The sequence below is a fragment of the Plecotus auritus genome (assembly GCF_963455305.1).
Source record: "Plecotus auritus genome assembly, chromosome: 1".
Taxonomy (NCBI): domain Eukaryota; kingdom Metazoa; phylum Chordata; class Mammalia; order Chiroptera; family Vespertilionidae; genus Plecotus; species Plecotus auritus.
The window spans coordinates 222,073,115-222,089,089 of NC_137770.1; the positions used below are offsets into that span (position 1 = coordinate 222,073,115).

The following is a 15,975-nucleotide window of genomic DNA, read 5'->3' on the forward strand; positions in this document are numbered from 1 at the left end:
GCTGACATGCTGGAATTGGCTTCCGGCAATTTCGAACCATTAGTTTTATTGCTAGCTTTACCCAGTGGCCAGATAAGTTTCTATTGAATGAGTACAAAAAAAAAAAAAAAGGTTTTCTCCCAGGTCTCCAAATGTTAGAATATTCCAAAAGGAAGTACACATTCAACAAGATAAAAAGGTAGATAGAGTTTATCTGTGGAATCTAATGAATAAAATAAACTGATGAACAAAATAGATCCAGAGAGACAGAAGCATGGAACAGACTGAGGAAGCTCAGAGGGAAGGAGGGGGTAAGGGGGTAGGGGAATTTGGGGGGTTGGAGGATGGAGGGGCATTCGGGTGAGGGGGGAAGAGATTAACCAAAGAACTTATATACATATATACATAACCAATGGACACAGACAATAGTGTGGTGAAGGCCCTGGGAAGGATGGGTGTGGGGTGGAGGGGGTCATGGCGGGGGGGGGGGGGATATCTGTAATACTTTCAACAATAAAGATACATTTTTTGAAAAGTTATCTTATTGTAGCATAAGTTTTGCAGTTATATTTGTATTTCACTTTGATTTCTATTTTGTTAAAGAATTTAAATCAGTACAATGGCAGGTCATAACACTGCTATTTTGTTGTGGTCATCATTAAAATTCCCTTGGCTTTACCTCAAAGCGTTCATATACCATATGATCAAGCAAAAATACTGGAGACTCTTTAAGTGTTGACTCAAAAGATTCCTTGATGTGTTGCGGTTCTGAACAATTTCATACTACTTTAATTGAAATATTTAATGCTTGGTCTCTGACTATCTTAGAAGTGGTTGGGTAGATCAAGGACTACTTAAAGAGGAATGACTTCAGAAGTTGGAACAAGTAATAGGATCCCTTCTGTTGCTATCGATTTTGTACTTTGTATTCTTGGGATGGAATAAACAGCACTGTAATATATAGTCTTGCTCTCGGTGCAGTATTTGTGCAAAAAGCACAAATATATTTTTTTCATTAGACTGAGGTGTCAAGAAATCTGGGTTCAAGTGCTATGTCTGCCATTGATTTACCTGTTACCTAAGGAAAAGTAATTTACCTCTTTGGACCACAGAGAGATAATGTCCTCTGTAAAATATGTTGACCCAGACTTAATTCTAGAATCACCTCCTGAGTATCCTTCCAACCCAAATTTCTTGAATCTGCCTTTTCCTTTTCCCTTTGCCCTTAACGGTCTTCCCGAGGTAGACCTTAATTTTTACTTTCATGCTTTTATAAACATGCTCTTGGAATACTCGTGGAATATATAATTTCCTTGGAGAATAACTCATTGGTGAGTCAGCATGAAGGAAAAAAACCCACTCACAAGAGATATCAAAATTGCATGAGGTGGGGACACGAGAAATGATTTTCTTTGTAAACTGAAATTATGAGATACAGAGAAACCAATTACTTATTTATACAATGAGTGCATGGTGGAAGGCTTTATGTAGCAGAGCTAAGGAGCTGTTATTTATTTAGCAAGACGGAGTCCTCTCTATACTCCTTCAAAACTGCTATTACTATAAACGTTCCTTTCAGAGAGGGAGAAAGAAAATGTGTTGGGAAGTGGACAGAGGAAGGAAGGAAGGAAGGAAGGAAGGAAGGAAGGAAGGAAGGAAGGAAGGAAGGAAGGAAGGAAGAGCGGGAGGGAGGGAGGAAGGATCGGTAGGTTAAAAGCCCTGTCTCCACCCCACCTCCAGCCCCCGCCCATCTTGGGAAATGCATAATCCAGGGAATTTCCTCCAGCAGCCCCAATGCTCGGTGGCAGTATCCTCGTCACTATTAGGGCGGCCAGGGATTTTGCTTTCCCAGGCGGTGATTTCCCAGCTCCTCCGGCCGGTCCATTGTGGGACGCCGAAGGTCGGCCCCCGTCCCAGGCTAAATCGGGGGACCGGGCGGCTTGATACCCGGGCGGGGGTGTGTGCGCAGCGGCCAGAACGGTGTGGAAGCGTTTCCTGGGTGAGCGCGGAGGCCGGGCCGTTTCCGGGAGGCTGATTGCATCAGGTGTGGAGCTGGGCGCCTCCCGGCCCAACCTGGCGGCCACTGCGCCTGCGCGGCCGCCCCGCCCCGCCCCGAGCACTCCACCGCGGGTTTTCCTCCCGGTTCCGCGGAGGCCGAACCGGAGGGGTGGTGCGCTTTTCAGCCCCAGGACCCTAAAGAGGGGCTTGCCGAGCAGGACTCCTGGGGGACCGGGGAGCTTTAGGGTTCGAGGGAATAGAGTGCTGGGTGGAGGACCTGCCGGGAAGGTGGGAGGCCGGCCCGATCTGCTCCCGACAGACGGGGTGGTCTGGGGCTGATTTCCTCACCTCTTTGGGCCTGAAAGACGTGGGCTAGAATTAGAAGGCTTTCCAGCTCAAAGCCTGCATTTTCGTAAAGTGGGTTAAATTTCCCAAAGTGGGCTCCCGACGGTCCATGGTCCACAGGTTCGATAGGCGGATCTTGGGGTGCAGAGACTCAGCCCCAAGGGTGAGCACTTTCATAGATTTCCAGTTGCAGGCAGGGGCGACATGGTGGTTGGCCTCCAGATGGCTCTGAGGGAAATTGTGCAAAAGGCAGAAACACCTCTTCACAAGGCAGCTTCCCCTCACCATTCATTCCTTCCAACCGCATTGTGCGTCTGTGTCAGGTCCCATGATACACACTTTACACACAGTAAATTTCCCTCTAGCACTCTCCACGTTGAAATGACATTTTTGTTGTTGTTAATCCTCATCCAAGGATATTTTTCCATTGATCTTTTAAAATATATATATATTTTTATTGATTTCAGAGAGGAGGAAGAGGGAAATAGAGATAGAAACATCAATAATGAGAATCATTGATTGGTTGCCTCTTGCACACCCCACACTGAGGATCGAGCCAGCGAACCAGGCATGTGCCCTGATGGGAATCGAACCCTGACCTCCTGTTTCATATGTCGACACTCAACCACTGAGCCACACCCACCGTGTTTCATTGATCTTTTTAGAGTGTGGAAGAGAGAGGGAAAGACAGAGAGAAACACATTGATTGGTTGCCTTCTGCATGCACCCCAACCAGGGCCCTGGGTGGGAGGAGCCTGCAACCAAGGTACATGCCCTTTACCAGAATGGAACCCAGGAACCTGATTCTTTGATGGATGTGTCTGTCCACCTAGCTGGACTGTAAGCTCTATGAAGGCAGTGCCTGAGCATTTTTATTCACTGCTATCCCAGGACTGTGGATCCTCAATAAATTCACAATGTTTGGAGGAATAAAGTAATTCCCACTCCAAGCACGTAGAGTCCGCACTTGTAGAATTAGGGCCAGCTGGTGTGAATTTGTTATTTGAGGAAGGAGTACATTCTGAGACCAGCAGCACCTGGGAGCTAGTTAGATATACAGATCGGTGGAACCCACCACTCCTACCCACAGACTCTGGGAGTGAGACCCAGCAATGTTTCCATAAACTCTGCAGGCGATTCTGACTCAGGCTCAAGTTTGACAGCCACTGACTGCATGGGGAAAGAGCAATCCCAAGGATGCTTTGGGGATGGCACTCCCAATCTCTGGGCAGAGCACTGGTGACCACTTACAGCGTGTCGGTTCTTAGCAGGACCTTGCTTGTCTGCTTACAGTTGAGTTAAAGGTAATTTTCCTGGTGGTGAAAAGGAAATTATGCTTTCCCCTTCCTGCAGGTGTGTTTTTCCCTGAGGTGCTCTTGCTGTGATTTTCACATCGAGGAATAGTGTGTGTGTGTGTGTGTGTGTGGGGGGGGGGGGCATATGCCTAGGGCTCTGGATAAGGAGGCAGAAGGAAGGACGTCTCCTTACAAGTTGCATCTGAGAGGGTGTGGGCAGCTCTCATCTGGGGACATTTTCCCATTATAGGGGAATGCAGACATGTAGGAGGAAAGACAGCTAGGGCTAAGGTTACGCAACTGCCTTTTAGTGCAGACAGACGCCAGGCCACATGGATGAGGTACCCGGCTGCTCCCTAACTTCCAGCATTTGGGTCTCCACACGCTAGGCCCCACCGCCTCCTTACCATTTTCCCAGACGATGCGGGGACTGTGCGTCCCGGAGGCCCCGCAGCATCTGCCTGCAGAGGTCGCACTAGGAGCGCGGCCCGCCCCCTCCTCCCCGGCCCCCGCCCCCGGCCCCGCCTAGATCCCCCTTGGCCCCCGCCGGACCAGCCCCTCCAGCTTCTCCTCGCGCAGCCGCCGCCAAAGCCTGGAGAAGTGGAATGTCGCCGGCGCCGCTCCCTGCGCGGGACTCGCGGAGCGGCACTGGGCATGCTCAGTCGCCGGAGCCCGTCCTGATCTCAAGTAGGAAGCTCGCGCGCTGCACCCGCTGCTGATCCGGGCGCTTCGCGGAGGGCGAGACTGGAGCAGAGCTATCGGGCACTGTAGCCGAGGCGAGAACCGCGCGCACCACCGGTGAGCCTCGCTTTCTTCCTTGCTTTTGCCCTGGACCCCGCGGCGGCCCGGAGTGCTGGCGAGGCACCCGGGCAGCTGCGTGCGGCGAGTGGCTGCGCGTAGTCCCAGCGGCTGCTCCTCTTCTCCCGGATCCCAGGACTGCGCGGCCACTGCCGCCCGCCCAGCCGCAGCCCAGCCACAGCTGCAGCAGCTGCCGCCACATCTGCAGCGGGCGCCCGCTGCGGAGTCCCGTGCGCCCTGCGCCCGGCGCCGCAGGGCCGGGTGGCATGGTGACTGCGGGCTCACTCCTTGACTTGCATCCCTCCTGCTTTCCGGCGCCCTGTTTCCCTCGGCAGCCCCAGCTTGGCAGGGCCTGGGGCGGCGGAGACAGGCTTAGAGGGGGTGCGCCCGAGTGGGGGCTGCGTAGGGGAAAAGTGAGGGTGGGCGCCAGCGGGGAAGAGCGCACACCCCCTAACCCTGGCACCGGCCTCCGGTGTGCGGCTGGGCTCTTCCTCCCGGGGCGGCATCGCGCTCCTGACGGGGAGTTGGAGAAGGGGCTGGCTTCTCGGAGGTTTGGAGACCAAAAGGGGAAAAGTTCATTTTTCCCCTCGGAGGCAGAGAGCGTTTTAACTAGAAAATGGCTGTGCGAAGGGGATCGAACCTAGAAAGCTGGCCATTGGGTCCAGAAAGCCCCTCTGCTGCTCGCGGGGCGCAATGGAGGGGTGAACGCTGGAAATGACATTTGTGTGATGAAAACCTTGCTGGACGGAGGCAGAGGTTCGGAGTCCCATAGAAACAATGAAAGGTGGTCTAGACTCTAGATATTTGGTGCAGAGAGAGGGCAGGGAAGACAGGGGCGATGGGCCGAGGGAGCATTGGACTTAAAAAAGAATTGGAGAATTCAGATTTCGAGTTGTGGCCGTTTTGTAGTCAAGTTCTGTGCAGTTTAGAGAAACGACTGTCACAAAGGTTTTTGGGTGGAATGAGTGGTTGGGGAGAGCCAAGATTGAGAGGTCAGTGTCGGAGGCGCCACGCCTGGGCTGTGGGAGGGCACAGTTTTGTTTAAGAAGTCCCTCAGTCACTGGCTTTACATTGTGCCTGATGACTTCGGTGAAATACCCAAAGGATGATTATAAAATGATGCCAGCAGCGGTGTTCAAGAAATGAGGAAACTTTGTGAGGTTGGCATTGGTCTGTCATTTGTTTTAAAATTCCATTGATTTTATTTAAAAAAGCAAACAGTGGCATCTTGGTCTGTTGTTCTGGATTTGGGTCTATTAAATCTTTGATTGATTGATTTTTTTTGCCCTTGCCATGATTTATATTTCAAGTCTTGTCGTCAAAGGTCCATGATAATTAAGAGCATCTGAATCCTTGTAGCTGGCCTTTCAGGAACAGCAGGTAATCCGTGCGAGGGGATTTCCTTACCATGTAGGTAGCAGCTTTGTTGTATTTTCAGTTTGTAGCTTGAAAGCAATATTTGCTCAACACTTGTTTATCATAACTTGCAGAATCCTAGAAATGGTAGTGTTTTGAAAGGATGACATTTGTCAAAAGAACGAGGAACCTCCCCGCTGGGGGAAATGCTGGGAGAACACAGGGGGCAGTAGCGTACAGTGGGCTGGTAGTCAGAGCACCAGGGGGGAAGCAGATGCGCCTCTTCTGTTCTGTCCTTTACTCATTGGCCGGAAAAATCACTCAGGGTCTTCAAAACCTGGGATGGGTGTTTGCTCAGAACCTTTGAGAGACGACTCTAAAGTTGAGATTCTTTTCCAGGGAAGGTGTTTATGTTTTATGCTATTCTCTTCCAAAGTATACTTTTAACTAAGTAGTAATGGGCCTCCATGGAGCCAGTAGTCCTGCTTTCTGAAACTTTTATATAGAGGAAAAGCTCGATAAGCTTAAGTGTAAAAGACTGGTGTTTTACATTTAACTCGAGTAATGTGAGTACTGACTACAAAGTTATTTAAGAAAAGTCCACTAAACATTGCAAGAATCTACATGTGCAAAGATAAAATATTTTAAAACTGTTACTCTTTTTATGTCATGTTTAAACTTTTGAGGACTGTTTTCTTTCCTTGCTACCAGATAAGCAATAAACATAAAATTCACCCCCCACCATTACAGCAGGAATTAATACTGAAAACTTTGCCATAACATTAGAATAGTGTCATGTTGATTTCCCTGAATTCAGGATATCTAAATTTGTCTTTTAAGAGAAGTCAGTGCACTTCTCTGGGCCTCTGTTTTTCCTATCTGTAAAATATGTCTCTCTCTGCCTTTTTCAGTTACAATTTTAAAATAAAATAAAATACCATGATGATATAGTACCTTACATTTTCCAGGAGTGGAGGACAGACATTTAGGAAAGTAAAGTAAGAAGGTAATTTCTACTTATGTGGGTGATACTTAATGTTTCCCACCCTGGGTCAAGGAAACAAGCATTTGTTCAATGCTTACTCTGTGTCAAGTCTGTTATTAAGCTCCTTCCATCTATTATCTAATGCAGCTGTCGCCAACCTTTTGGGCCTCACGGACCGCCAGTGGCCCACGGACCACCGGTTGGCCAATGCTGCTCCAAAAGTTTCCTTAAACCAGCGGTTGCCAACCTTTCAGACCTCATGGACCACTGGTTGGCGACTGCTGATCTAACGTGTCAGTATCTTTGACATCAATGTCAACTGTGACTTGAGGAAGTCAGTACACTTCTCTGGGCCTCTGTTTTTCCTATCTGTAAAATGCGGCAGTTGCCATAGAATGCACCCTCTGGGTGTCTGTTGGGTTCTTCGTGGCGCAGTCTAAGGCTCTGCGGTACAGCCATTTGAGGAGAGGGGACTTCATTTAAAGTATTAGACAAAGCCGACTTTGTGTTTCCCCAAGTCTGGCCTGTCCGGCTTTGTTGAATGCCCTTCTTAACTCCCTTTTAGTTTTTATTTGTTAAAGAAAGATTGTCCTAAAATTAACTCTTTGTGCCTCTACCAAGACTATGTAGGAAATAAAATGATGATTAGATTTGGGTAAAGTACATAGGATATTTAAAACTTTCATAGAATCTTCTGAGGAGAGATGCAACTCTTGGGCATTCTGAGAAAGAAGCCTCCGAGGGGGCTGCAGAGGAGGCTGTTCTGTGACTTGGTGGCCAGGGCCCACCCACGTGACATTTTGGCAAGCCTTTCCCATGTCCCTGCCTGTGATCGGAAATGCAGCCCTTGGTGTCTGGCTTACAGTGATCATTTCGTGTTAACACCATCACTGGGTTGGGTCCGTGTCCATGGTCAGCTGCTGCAGTAGCAGGAGCGATGGCTGTAGAAATGTGCCCACACGTTGTTGGCAAGATCATGAACTTTTTAAAAAATTATTTAATTTGGCAAGCTATGATGATGGGGCAGAGAGCGAAGAAAACCGATCCCATTTGGTGTTTTTAGTGCCCTTTGCTTTCAAGGTACTCACAAAACTCAGCCTCATTAACCTTTAAGTGAGGGAGGTGAGGAGAAGCCAGAGTCGTCATTGCATTTAAGTAATTGATAATAAATGGACAGTGCGCCTGGAACTTCTGATCATAACCAGGCTCCAGAGGTTACTGGGCTCGGCTAGGAGAGGAGCAGTCACTCGGAGTCTAGGCACTAGATGAGAGCTGGAAGAGAGGAAGGACAGGGAGGACAGAGAGTCAAATCATCACCACTTGGCAAAAAGCAAGAAGTCTGAATCAGTATCAGGGTGTAGAGTTACAGGAGACACATATCATATGTGAATTGATAAGATTCACATCATATGTGAATCTTACCCAGTCTTCTAAGCATTGAACCAATGCTAGGACAAACATTGCTTTCATCAGGAGACAAGTCCAAATGTATAATTTATTGATACATAAAACATACAGTTTTGTATGGACAAAGAGGGGAAGAGAGCATGAAAAAAATGGAGTTATGATTAAAGTTTTTCTGTATGTATTAATGATTTGATAGTGGTTATAAATAACGTGAACCATTCTGTCCTTTGCCTCTTACAGAAATCTTACAAAGTTTGGTCTGCTAGGTAATAGCTGAAGTTTTAGAAATGCATCTCTAATGGGATAGTATGCTTTGGGAATGCTTAGAGTGAGAGGAAGAGTGATTTTGTTCTTCTCTATAAAGTTGATGGAAAAGCATGCAATTTTGGAACTGAGCTAGAAGTGTGCACTTAGGAGGGTTTGGTTGGGGAGATCTTGCAGAGCTCCAGAGAGAAGGGAAATGCCCTTGATGAATAAGAAAAGCATGGTGTTACCGGTGGTGTGGGATGCAGCATTTACAAAGCCGCTGCTCATTGAATCAGAGCTTAGGTTCTATTCAATTTAAAATAACTGAGTGTCTACTGTATGCAAACCACAATGCTAGGCCTGCTGTCATTGTCTGTTGGTGAGTTTTAGCTGTCCTTATCAAAATGATACTGATGATGACTATTTCACTGTATTCAAATGAGAAAATATGTCCTTGTCTCTGAGATTATACTCTTCAGATTTGGGGGTAAGATTTTTTTTTTTTTTTTTATGAATTGATGGGAATATTTTTACTTGGCAGTTTAATGGTCCATGAAATTGATAAGTCTGGGAATCCAGGGCTGAGATGTAGACAGCCCTACTCTCAGGATCAAGTTGAGTAGTAGAGGCCAGGTCAAACGAGCTTGTGGGTGGGCCTGATGATGGGGCCTTTGGGCCTTCCAGGAATGTAGTCACTGGTACAGACCCAAGATCCTAGGAATTGAGAAGAAACTAATTTTGAAAGTGCTCTGGGAACCAGCGTACTATTTTTGAATTATAGCCTAAGAATGACAAGGAAAGTGCCAAGATGAAACATGAGGGTCTGAGAGAGCAGAAGGGACTAGTGACTGAAATGTGAATTTTAGCAGGCCTCAGAATGATGGATCTCAATGTTTATTTCTTTGCATGCAGGCCTCTTTCTGCCAAAACAGCACGCTTTAGCAATTGGAGGTTGGTGATTCTAGGAAATGCTGATGGAATCAAAGCCATAGAACCACGAGTTGTGTAATAGGCAGCTTGGTTTGGACCTCCAGGGCAAGCTTTGATGAATCTCTAGAGGAAACTTGAGAATAATTTGCTCATGGAATTGCAAAACTTAAATTATTTGTGAGTTTTAAATAGTAGCTTGTGAAAATAATGTATTACTGATAATATTTAAGAAATCTGTGCTTAGTGCCCTGGCCAGTGTGGCTTAGCTGGTTGGAGCGTCATCCCGTGCACCAAAGGGTCATGGGTTCAGTTCCCCGTCAGGGCTCATACCCAAGTTCAAGTTCAGTCCCCAGGGGGGTGCATGCGGGAAGCAAATGTTTGGTGTTTCTCCCTTCCTCTCTCTAAAATCAATAAAAAACATATCCTCAGGTGAGGATTTAAAAAGAATCTGTGCTTAGTGATACCTGCATCTCACTGGTCATAATAATAAATTATTATTATTCTTGTAGAGCTCTTATTTTGTACTAAGAGCTTTATAGTTGACTAGAGGCCTGATGCACAAAGATTCGTGCAAGAATGGGCCTTCCTTCTCTTGGCTGTTGGCACCGCCTTCACTCGGCCCGGAGCCGCCTTTCCGCCTTCCCATGCTGCCCAGAGGCCCAGAGCGGCTGGGGCGGTGTGGAACACCTGCGTCGTTGTGGAACGCCTGAGTCCCACCCCCGGCCGCTTGGTGCCTGCATATGCAAATTAACCTGCCATCTTTGTTGGGTTAATTTGCATACACACTCCTAATTGGCTGGTGGGTGTCACAAAGGTACAGTCAATTTGCATCTTTCTCTTTTATTAGTGTAGATAAACATTTTAATTCTTAAAAACATTGAGATACTGTTCCCATTTTAGAGATAAGGAAACTGAGGTTTTGTTGTTGTTGCTGTTGTTTTTTACTAAAGACTGCACAGTGAACGATGATGCTTTACCTGGAATTGTGGTCAATGCAGAAGAGTGCATGGAATGCTGAGGGACTGACAGGATGAAGCAGTAACATTTATTGATGAACTAAGGGTTACGTATATGCCTGGTGCTATATAGGAAACACTTCACTTAGTGTTTTGGGCTACCTCCTTCTTATTTCCTCTTTTATAGGTGAGGAAGCCTTGGCTCTGAAAAGCTAAGGACTTGCCCAGGCCTACCAAAGCCTGTGTTCTTCTTTTCAGCTCACCATGAAACCTTCCCAAATTCACCATTTTCATAGTGGATGTTCATCTAAATCTTCATATTCAGTGGTGGAACTATTTCCTCCAAATTATGGCCCCATTGTGTATTTCTTTCATCTGAACACAAATTGGGTAGTAGGGAAACCCAAATAGAACTACTGACTATGTGTGAAACGTGGGGTTGCTGTGTTGAATGTCCCTGGGCAGATTCCAGGCTAGAATGTTTCTGATTTGTTGTCAGGTACCAATTGTGAGGCAGTGTTGAGATGAGAGAAACTTCTGGTGACTGGAAGGAGACAGGTGGTGATGTCAGCCCCTTGGCTGACTCGAGGCTTCTGGCTGCTGGAGGGGTGGGTCTGGAGAGAGGACCTGCGCTCCAGGTGATGGGGCCTCTCCTTGGGAGCATCCGACGTGCTCCTGGGTACTGGCTCTGTACTTACCTTCTGATCTTCATTTGGTTTCCCAGTAGACTTTTGTCCTGGGCAAGACAGGCAGTGGACCTGGCACACTGAGTGTCCCAATTTGCAGGACAGCACTGTGTGTCAGTGGAAGTGAATGAGTTAGGTTTCTTGAGTCGATTTGTTCCTCAGTGAACGAATACAACTAAATGTTTAATATAATAGCCATGGCCCGGCCTCATAGTGAACTTGGGGGTATAGGTACTTCACAAGCACTGATTCAACCTCAGATTCTTCTAATGATCTGACCAGAACCTCTTATTCTCCTCAAGAACCAAGTTTTATTTCCTTATGCCTTTTTCAGGTCCCTAGTGAAGACAGCGATACCTTCATTTAGTGACACCCAGAAACCTCAGCTTCATCTGTTCATGCCTTTGTTCAGCAAATGTTGATGGAGCCCAAGCTTTGTGGCCGGTACTGTGTGAAGTTCAGGAAGACGGGGAGGAAGGTAGCAGAGCACGGGTTTAAGGTGCTGCACCGGTCTAGGCCTCAGAGAGACTGTGTGTGCGTGAGGTTCTAGGGAATGGAGAGAAGGAGGCTGCCCACTCTGCTGGAGTAGGGAGGCCTCTCAGGGTAGGAGCCGTGGCAAGGGACTTCTAGTATAACCACCCCCCCCCCCCCCCCCCCCCGCTAGAGAAAAACCTTCAGCTGTCTCCTTTTCCATCTTTTCTTCACTCAGTAGAACTGTTGTAGCCTGTTTCTTCTACCCAGCACTTGCCGCTCTTTCTATAAGGGGCCTGTCAAATCTCTCTAACTGTGATCCTCAAAGGGGGCAGTTTTGCCCTCCAGGGAACATGTGGCATTATCTGTTGACATTTTTGATTGTCATGGGACGAGTCACTTTTGACTATGGAATGAGTACTACTGTCATAGAGTGAGTAGAGGCCAAGGATGCTGCTAAACATCCTAACAGTGCATGCAGGGACAGCCCTATGTGGACGGAGGAAGTCGGGATCTGGAGGTTAAAAGCCAGACTTTTAGGGTTCCAATACTGCTCTGCAGTTGAATAACCATGAGTTATTAGAATTAGAAGCTTTGGTGTAAAAATGGGCCAGTTTTTGTTTCTCTGGTTCTTTTTTGTCCAGGGGTTTTATTTTCCACTGTTTTCACCTCTTGATTCTAAGACTTTGGGTAACTTTGCCTTTCCTTCCTCCCCTCTCCCTTCCCCCGTCCCCGTGAGGGACCCAAATCTGTGTCCTTGATGAACCTCCCCTCAAAGGGCTAAGAAATGTATTTATGATTTTCCTTAGCTTTGTCTATTTTGGGAATAGTGAGAAAACAGGAAGCAGGTCAGGGAGATGTTGCATTACTTCCTGATTGTCACAGCTCCTTTCTCTATAAAATTCTGTGCAGGATTGAGAGGCAGGTGGTAGTGCCTGCTTAGAAACTCTTCCTGCTACGCCCACCAGCTCCACCCCCAAGTTAGGTGCCTGCTGCTTCCAAAATACCCTGTAATTGGGTCACAACATTATCTGCCTGCTTGAAATCATTTCTAAAAATCAAAGCAAAGGCGTAGACTGTCTCAGCGGGATATGAAATGTCTCCATCCTCTACTGCGAGGCGTTGCAGATTGTTCTGAAAACGAAAGAAAGCAAACTGACTATCTCAAATAGGTGGCAGTTTCTCTGGGCCTAGACCTGTGTCTTACTTCCCTTGCAGAAGCACTCAAACCGTGGTCCTTTCTGACTTGCCACAGGAAGATGCGTTTGTGGACTTGACCCAACCTGTCAGATTTACTGTTGAATTTTCATAACATAATTGACTTGAAAAGATTTTCATCCAGTGGTTTGAATGGTAGCAGCAGACTAGAGAAAAACAAAGAAGTGTCGTTGTTTTAGCTTTGTAAGTCCTTCCCCGTGACATCTGGTCATCTCCCCCCGGAATGAGAGCAGTGGCCTCTCCGTGGCCTCCTCCTGGCTTGTCCAGCTTCATTCCTTCAGTTTGGCTTTCCAGGTGCTGGGTGGGCGCTCTTCCAAATGCTGTATGTGGATACTGATCGGGATGGATACTGACCAGGATGGCCACTGCCTCTGCCTGCCGGAAGCTGTCAGTCTATAGGGAAGGACCGACAGCCAGAGAACCAACTACGATGACATGGGATGGATGTGTGCTTCCAGGAGAAGTACTCAGTGCTTCCCTGACCCGCAGTTGCCCTGGTTGGGTGTGGAGGGTGTGCCAGGGAAGGCTTCACAGGGAAAGGGATGCTCAATCCATCCCACAGTGTGCCTGGCGCCCCATCTCTGTGTGAGGCACCCCTGACTCTCAGCTCCCTCTTGGAGCCCTGCTGTTTCTGATGGTGTGCCTCTACTTTCCTTCTGACCACTATTGGCTCTCACTTAGAGTCTGCAGCTGCCTTCTCTGTGGCCTCTCTGTGTTTGTTTTCTACACTGCCTCCAAGGTGAAAACTTCTGTAGGTCTTAGATGTCCATCCTAACCCTTCGTGGGTTCCTTGCTCTCCTCGGGGTGAGGTCCCAGCTCCTTGGTGCCACACCTGACACCCTTCATGACCTGCTGTGTTCTCTGTCCCAGGAGCTCAGCTTGAGTCACGCTGTTCTTACAACATGCCGGGGTTTCTGTGGCCTTCAGGCATTTATCCGCTGTTCTGCCTGCAGCCACCCTGTCTGTCTGCTCTTTACCTGCTTGACTTTTGTTCCTCCTGCAGGAAGTAGCTTACTCATCATCCACTCAGTATGTGTCAGAATGACTTGAGGGCTTGTTAAAACACACATGGCTGGCCACACCTTCAGAATTTCTTGTTCCATAGGTATACAGGGGTGGCCAGATGAACGTTTGCACTTCTAATAATTTCCCCGGTGATGCTGCTGGGACCACACCTGGAAGACGACGGGGCACTGCAGAGGGCGACTTGTGCTTGCTCCCACTGTGAGCCCCTCACACCCACTTGTGTCACACTGCCTTCCTTTCCCGGCTCTTCTCTAGTCTGTAAGCTGCTGCAGGGATGCCCTGTTGCTTCTTCATCTTTGTGTTTCCAGTGCTTAAGAAGCCCTGGGTGCTCAATAAATATTTGTCAAAGAATGGATATTTGAACGAAAAAGAATTTTGTCATCGGAGGCTTTAATAAATATGCCCCAGGACATTTTCAGCAGCTAGTTTTCCTGAGCGGTCATCCCCAGTGATGATGATGTAGTCTTAGAGCAGGATCTTAATGAGGTCAGTATGAGTTTGGTTAACATAAGAGTCAGTTAACTTTGTGGTTTTATGTCCAGATTCCAGAAAGGTCTAGGGGAGGAGTTCACTTTAAACCCATTGTTTCTGAAATGGCTCAAAAATATATAGTTTTTAAATGTTTTAGTGGCTCAGTCTGAAAATATGTGTCAAAAAGAAATGCAGATGTCATTTAATTTAGTAACCATATCATAAGCATGGTCTCTTTATTTGAAGTAATAAATCATATTGAGCTGAAATGAAATATAACCAGGTGTATAAGTAATCATTTTTCCAAGCCAGAGGGAGGTATAGCTAGAATATTTCATTTACTTATTCATTCTGCATATGTTTATTGAGCACCTGCTATGTGCCAGCAGGCCTAGGGATATGGCAATGAGTTAAATGCTTTCTGCTGTCTGTGTGGAAGGTCCTGTAAAGAAAATAGAGATGGGTGGTATGATATAAAATACCTACTGGGCTCCTTAGATCAAGTGGTCTGAGTGAGTAGCTATTAGTCTGTGTTCTGAGTGGCATAGTGATGTTCATGTCGAGGTCATGACATGGAGAGGAGTAATTTCAGGCCTAGGGAATGGTATAGAGCAGCAGTCACCAACCTTTCGGACCTCATGGACCACCAGTGGTCCGCAGACCACCAGTTGGCAACCGCTGGTAGAGAGGGTTTTTTAAAATATAGAAATATATATATTTAATTTATTGATTTTTAGAGAGAGAGAGAGGAGAGAGACATTGATATGTTGTTCTGCTTATTTTTGCATTCATTGGTTGATTCTGGTGTATACCTTGACTGAGGATCGAAAACACAATCTCGGGATGACGCTCAACCACCTGAGTTACCCGGCCAGGGCCAGAGGGCCTCATTTAAAAACATCTCTTCAAGGATCCCTGCTGTCCCTGCAGACACTGGATGGATGTCGCCTGTTTATCCAGGTCTCGGCTCTAACCTGTTTCCAAGGCCTCCAGAGCAGTGCTTCCCGAAGTGTGCCCACGAAACCCTCGTGATTGGAAATGTGTTGTGAATAAAGGCTTCTACCATCAGATTCATCTTCTCTTCCCGTTAACACATTCCAGAAAGGCCTGCTGAAAAGGAGATTAATTTCGTTTAGTTCCGTGTTTGTCCATGGGCCCATTTTGTACTTTCCCCAGAGCTAGTAGTGTTTCCTCGTGCACACCTTGGACAACCAGCTCTAAAGGTGCAGCGGTAAAGGTACTTCAAGTGATGGAGACTTCTCTCTACTCCCCACCTTCTGCTCGCCCTTCTTCAGTGGCTTTGTGAACATTGTAGAAGACTGCAGTACCTTCGGCAGAGACAGGATTTCTCAAGTTGGTTTTTAAAAAAACTATATTTTTATTCATTTCAGAGAGGAAAAGAGAAGGAGAGAGAGAGAAACATCCATGATGAGAAAGAATCATTGATCGGCTGCCTCCTGCACACCCCCAACTGGGGATTGAGCTCTCAACCCAAGCATGTGCCCTGACTGGGAATTGAACCATGACCTCCTGGTTCATAGGTCAAAGCTCAACCACTGAGCCAACGGGCCTCATGTTGGTTTTCCTTGTGCCTTGTGTCCAGTTGGTCTGTCCCACCGACTTGGATCCAGAGGTCAATGGCATGTATAGTCCAGGAGATTATTGCTCATTTGCTGCATCAGGAAAGAGCTGGCTGCAGTGCCACCTGGCACCCAAGCCAGTTTTGTACATGCTTTGTTGCAGTTAATTTAATGAAGAGTGGTTTTTGACTTGAATTGTTCAAATTATGACTTCATCCTATCTTCTTT

The 15,975-nt window shown here is 47.1% G+C and overlaps 1 protein-coding gene across 10 annotated transcripts in view; it reads left to right on the plus strand.

Annotated features, from left to right (window-relative positions):
* Positions 1-4,140: 4,140 nt before the first annotated feature.
* Positions 4,141-15,975, plus strand: part of APBB2 (amyloid beta precursor protein binding family B member 2) — a 433,025-nt gene continuing 421,190 nt past the window's right edge. For 5 of the 10 annotated variants that reach the window (XR_013960184.1, XM_080661207.1, XM_080661214.1 and 2 more), the window contains exon 1: positions 4,141-4,415. The gene's annotated coding sequence lies outside the window, so the exon portion shown is untranslated. The remainder of the gene's footprint in view (positions 4,416-15,975) is intronic. The other 5 variants (XM_080661213.1, XM_080661215.1, XM_080661218.1 and 2 more) reach the window with 1 other exon arrangement.